At 37.9% G+C, this 6406-nt stretch overlaps 1 non-coding gene across 1 annotated transcript; it reads right to left on the bottom strand.

The window, feature by feature from the left end:
* Positions 1–1800: 1800 nt before the first annotated feature.
* LOC119868710 lies at positions 1801–1907 on the bottom strand. Its single transcript, XR_005386557.1, has one exon. It is a non-coding gene; the product is annotated as a U6 spliceosomal RNA (small nuclear RNA).
* Between the last annotated feature and the right edge of the window lie 4499 nt (positions 1908–6406).

Below are 6406 nucleotides of genomic sequence, written 5' to 3'. Positions count from 1 at the left end.
TTGGTTCTCATGGTAGCCAGTTAAATTTCCCTCAGAAAAGCTATTTTATAGAAATCAGCTGAACTTGTCATTTGGTCAGGGGTGGAATAGGATGAGGAAACTAAATGATAGAAGGAATGGCTCAGTGAAAATCTATCCCTACCTGTTAGGGAATAATTCAGAGCACAACTATACTGGTAGCAGGTCAAGACCCCCAAATTCACATTCAAAGAAGATGTATAGAGCCCATGCTTGGCATCCTTAGTGCCATTTTGGACAGAAGAAATTCCCAAGGAAAATCTTTACTAAATGTTGACAATTCAAAGAAATGACAGGCCAGACAGCAAACCATATTTATGACCTTCTTTACCAGAGCATGAAATGGGAGCTGAAATGCCAGGACTGAAGCAGAGAATCATTCCATTGATGGTACTGGGTCATCCATGCTTGTTTGGTAGCGACATCCATGGAATTTCAGAATGGTTGTTCCTGGAGAGAACAGATTCTAGAAAAACAGGTTTATATTCTAAAACAGAATAAAAATTTCTTACTTTTTAATCTTGCCATAAAAATACTGGATTTTAGGCTACTGGGAAGAAAGCCCAGCAGCTGCCACCTGAAACTGCTGATTATACTCATGTGCATGCATCTGAATACACACACACATCCAACTGGAGCTACACAGTCAGGAAAAGATAGTCACACATGCTATCATATTTGCCATCACTTTTAAAATTTGGTTTTCCCAGAGCTATCTTCTAGAAGTGAAATATTCATACCATTGGTCTTTGCCTGCAATTCAGATATGCTGGCATTAGGGAGGTAGCAGTGGCCATGGGTTAGATCACAAGGTCCAAATAACCAAGCTTTCCATATACATCATGAGCAGTGGAAGATAAATTAGCACATTTTTCTCATTCAGTTGTTTTATTGGTCTTTTTTGTAAGGCAGTGTAGTATAATGATTAAACACGGAAATGCCGTGCCAGACTCCCAGGATCAACTCCTAGCCTCTCCATTTATTGGCTGTGTGACCTTAGGCAAGTTACTTAGGCTCTCTGGGCCTAAGTTTCTCATCTGAAAAGTGAAGATAATAGTAACTCCTCACAGTATTATTTTGAAGAGTAAATACATATAAAGTAAAACAGTGTCTGACATATAGTTAGCACTAAATAAACATTAATATTTTTCTTTACAAAATGAAATTCTTTGTGAAAACAGCCCCACAGAAGCATTAACCAACATTACTCATCACTATACTTAAATAAGATAAAGCAATATAAATGCATGGGAGGAAATTGTACAGCTCTCATTACTTCTCAACTGTTACCTATCACCACCTAATTTCACCACTTAATTTAACTTAAAGATAATTAAAGGTAACACTCATATCTATTTATAGAGTTATGTAAGGATTAGAAGAGATTATGAATATAAAGTGCCTGCTACATAGAAAATGGTTAGAAATCATGCCTAATAGTAGTAAAAATAACAATTTGCCTGAAGTCATCAAGCATGAGCTGAGATTCACAGTTTTGTGTGCCTCCAATATTCATGGTCTTTCCACCATACGAACATGCTCACTGCCTGCTATTATTTACACATACATATGTATATATTCTTTTTGTCTCTATGCAAAAGGTTTTTGGCATTCTGCCTAAAAGGATTAAAGGCAAATGCTCCACCATATTCTAATACCTTTAAACCAGACTTCTTCTGATCCATCTACTTTGCACCAGGTACCCACCATGCCTAAGCCATGGACATCCATATTTTCTTGGTTCCTTCAGCTCCAGTTACTGCCCAGTTTCTTTTTTTTTTTTTAAATATGGAACGCTTCACGAATTTGTGTGTCATCCTTGTGCAGGGGCCATGCTAATCTTCTCTGTATCGTTCCAATTTTAGTATATGTGCTGCTGAAGCGAGCACAGTTTCTTTTGAGGGAAAACTCAGGGCCTTTCCTGGGTGTCTTCAGCCCAGCTTCCCACCTGTTCCTCAAGAGCTATGGCCCAAACTCATTCTCCTTGGTTTCCCCAATATTGCAACCATCTTTAAACATTTCTTTTAAAAATGAATCCTTACTTCAACTCTATCATTGCCTTCCCTTCTTTCCTGATTTACTTTTTACTTATATCTTCTATTGCCTCTAACACAGGATATATTTTGTTTAACTCCTTCCTAATAGTCTGTTTCATTTAATGTAGGCTTCACAAGAGTATTGATTTCCTATCTTTTAGTCATCGTTGAATCCCAAACATCTAAAACATTGCCTGATGCCAAGTAGACACAATAAATATTTGCTGAATTAATTCATAAGGCAGTATGATACAATAAATAGTGCTTTTGCTTTTGAGGCCAAACAGAGCCACATTCAGATCTCAGCTCTACCACATATTAGTATGTCACCTTGGGCCATTCTCTTAACCTCTATGTGCTTCCATCTCCTCATCTGTTAAGTGAGAATTGTGGCAAAGCCTACTAGAAGACTCAAAATATCCATTTCCTCCTTCTTCTACAGCAGAAGTTGACAAACTTTTTCTTAAAGGCCAGAGATTCTAGGCTTTGCAGGCTGTCTGGTTTTTGCCACAACTGTTGAAAAATGTCATTGTCATGAGAAAGCAGCATAGATAATACATAAATGAATGAGAATGACTGTATGCAATAAAATTTTATTTACCAAGAAAAAAGCCACTGGGCCTCAAGCTATAGTTCTCCAATGCCTATAGCTGGATACATGGCTGCTCAGCTAAAGCTCACATTTTATTTGCAGCTTGGTCAAGTCAATAGGGTGTGAATTGAATGATGTATATAACTTTTAGATTGTGCCCTTGAAAGAAAAGTACATTTCCTCACCTTTCCCTTTACACCCTTCACACTGGCTGGAATACAGATCTGATAGAAGAATTAGCAGCTGGCATCCAGGTCCATGAGATGGAAGCTAGATATTGAAGAGAACAGTATAGAAGCAGGCTGGATCCTCAACATGGTATAACAGGGTAACCCTAAACAGCCTACCTGGTCTTTTCACAGAGATAGACATTTCTATTTTGTCTAAATTGCTGAAGATTTTTGTTACAGCAGCTTAACCTGTACCCTAACATATGATTATAACTGTCTCCTAGGTTATTGTGATTATTCCACAAGATAATCCATATGAAGTACATAGCACAATGGCTGACAAACTATAAATGGCAGCTGTCATAATTTCTGTTGTTAGTGACTTCATTCCTCATTCCTCACCTTCATTCTTCCCCTTCTCTGGCATCTTCAAATATTTTCTAACCTAATCTTGCTTCCCTCAAGACCCAATGCTCTCTTAAGCCCAAGAACATTTTTTTAATGTTCTTTTTAAAAAAAAGAAATTAAATTCAATTTAGTTAACATGTAATGTATTATTAGGTTCAGAGGTAGAGTTTAGTGATTCATCAGTTTCATATAATACTCAGTGTTTTTTATATCAAGTGCCCTCCTTAATGCCCATCACCCAGTTACCCCATCCCCCCACCTACCTCCCCTCCAGCAACCCTCAGTTTGTTCTCGAGTTAAGAGTCTCTTATGGTTTGCCTCCCTCTCTGTTTTTATCTCATTTTATTTTTCCTTCCCTTCTCCCATGTTCATCTGTTTTGTTTCTTAATTTCCTTATATGAGTGAATCATATATTATTTGTTGTTCTCTGACTTACTTCGCTTAGCATAATACCCTCTGTCCCACCTACATCAGTGCAAATGGCAAGATTTCATTCTTTTTGGTGGCCAAGTAATATTCTATTGTGTATATATACCACATCTTCTTTATCCATTAATCTCTCAATGGACATCTAAACCCAACAACTTTGATATGGATTCGACAACTCTTTGTCTCCATGGGTTCAACAACTCCCCACACATTCAGGAAGGGAATTTAAATGCAAACAACTAGACTCTGCCTTTTTGCTGAAAAAAAGCACAAATCACACATTTAGCTGAGTTGGGCCTTGTTCACATTCCTAACAAGCTGGATAAAAGCAATCTTCAGATGGAGGTATGCATAGCAGAAGAACAGTGATGCTCAATTAGGGGTGCTTACATGGCCCCCTCAACATTTGGCAACATCTGCAGTCATTTAAGGTTGTCACAACTAAAGAAGGGGGCTACTACTGGCATCCAGTGGGCAGAGCTCAGGGATATTGCTAAATACCCTACAATGCACAGAACAGCACCCTACAACAAAGCACAGATGTTAATGATGCTGCCCTTGAGGAACCTTCCTCTAGAAGTCCACAATGACTTCCCAAGGAGGTATGCAGACAGGAAAAGTTTTAAGAGAATTAATTTCTAACTCATATATGGACTGTTCTCTAAAACTGATGTGCCATGATTGTACCTGAGGTGGAAGAGTTCCTGTTGGTTCCCCATTCTCACTTCTACTTTCACAATTACCCTTCTCCTACTTTACAAGAGAAAGGTCTAACTATTAGGCATCTTGAATCTTATCTTGACTGTAGGCACTTTCTTCTCTAAGGTCCCAGAGTACAGCAGAGCAGAGTGAAGATCTTGAAGCTGGAGCATAGTCCTTGGTTCTAATTAATTCACTGTCTCTTACTGTATAGTATTTATTTACTTGCTTACTTTGCTTACTTATTTTAACAGGTGGGATGCTTGTGGTCACAGGGATTTTTTTCAGTTTAAAATTTCATTTTATATACATCATTCCACAGAGATGTATGTTATTATGATCAAGATAAGAGTTTCAAGTAGAAAAATATGTATGACACTAGGATAAAATTCAGTGAGCAAAGAGTGGAGATGTGGATTCAAAAATAAAAGGTAATGGGGTAAGATGCTTGACTATTAGAAAACTTGTCCATTTCTATTTTAATGGATGACAGTGGATATAAAAATACTCCAGGATTTAGAATTTATCCAGGAGCAGAGGGTATTATGCTAAGTGAAATAAGTCAGCCAGAGAAAGACAAATACCATATGATTTCAGTCATATGTGGAATCTAAGAAACAAAACAGATGAACATAGGGGAAATGAAGGAAAAATAAAATAAAATTGAAGAAATGAAAATACTGAGGCATGAGTTTGTGTTGTAATTTTAACCTGTTAATATTTGTAAGTTGTGTTTGCATCTATTAGAACTTGCAATGAAAAATTTCTAGATGTCAGTTTGAAAACGTTCAAGGGGCAGAGTACATTGCAAAGTTAAAAAGCCTAGGTTACTGCTGAATCCCCTCTGTGTTCCTTCTTGCTCGATGAAAAAAACAGAAAGGGGGGGGAACCCAGTCACACAGAGATGTCATTAAAATGCAGCAGCAAGTCCTACCGCACAAGACTGGTTTTCTCCGGTCCCCACTCACCCTGCCAGCTAGCTTCCAAGTGTTTTTTCCCCCTGTTCAAGAAGTTCTTCATGCTCCTTCAGCCTTCCTTTTTTCAAGCCAATACCTAGTTTTTTCCTTTTTATCAAATAATGACTCTCTTAGTCACCGCTGCAGGTCTCCTGGACTCTTACAGCCTGCCTATGACTCAACGTGCTTTTAGCAAGTGGGCCTCCAGATACAATCCACAATTATCAGGCAGAACTTTGAAAAACATAATAAAAGCAAAGAGGAAGTTTTTAAACAGCGCTATAGGGTGGTCCTCACACACACAGATACACACACTCATACACACATACAGGCTGTGCTCACAGAGAAGTTCTCGTCCCTATGCCAAGAAAACTACTGGGAAAATGGGCAAGTTGATCAAATGAATGAACTCAGCTGTTTGTTTTCATGCAGGAAATGGCAAAAACCTGGCTCTTTTTTTTTCTTTGATTGCAACCTTTATTGTTTCAAGGAAATTGTGAAACTGCTGTGTGTCCACAGGCTCAGGAAAGTAGTTTTCATATGCGCACACAAACATGCATTTGTGCACACAAAACACAGTGTGATCATAGCTGTAAAGAACAAGGAAGGGTGTACTTTCTGCTATCCACCAGCCCGGACCTACATTTTCACATTGAAATCAGAGAACAAAACCTTAAAATAGAAATGGCAATAAACAAAATAGTTCACTTTTATCCAGATTGGTTCGCAGAGCATAGTTCTACACTGGATTCTGGCTTGATAAATGTCTCTTGCCTCACTGTAAGTCAGAGATGCTGTTTGATTCCTTCCTGTTTAAAGACAGCTTCTTTACACTCTGAGAGAAGCCAAGGAAGAGAATCCTTCCTTAAGCACTCCCTCAAGGCCAATTAACAAGTATTGATTTGATTCCCAACTTAGCTCATTTTAGCTGTGTGACCTTGAGTAATAGTCTTAACCTTTCTGAGCCTCAGTTTCTTCATATGTAAAATAAGGATAATGATATGTACCCCGACTGATACACACAATTAGTAATAAGGACTAAATGAGGCACATCTATTTAAAAATTAAAGTATGATATACAAAATATATTAAAATAAC

Source organism: Canis lupus, chromosome X, assembly GCF_011100685.1.
Source record: "Canis lupus familiaris isolate Mischka breed German Shepherd chromosome X, alternate assembly UU_Cfam_GSD_1.0, whole genome shotgun sequence".
NCBI lineage: Eukaryota > Metazoa > Chordata > Mammalia > Carnivora > Canidae > Canis > Canis lupus.
The sequence above is the reverse complement of the archived record's forward strand: the minus strand, read 5'-3'. Positions and strand labels throughout refer to the sequence as shown.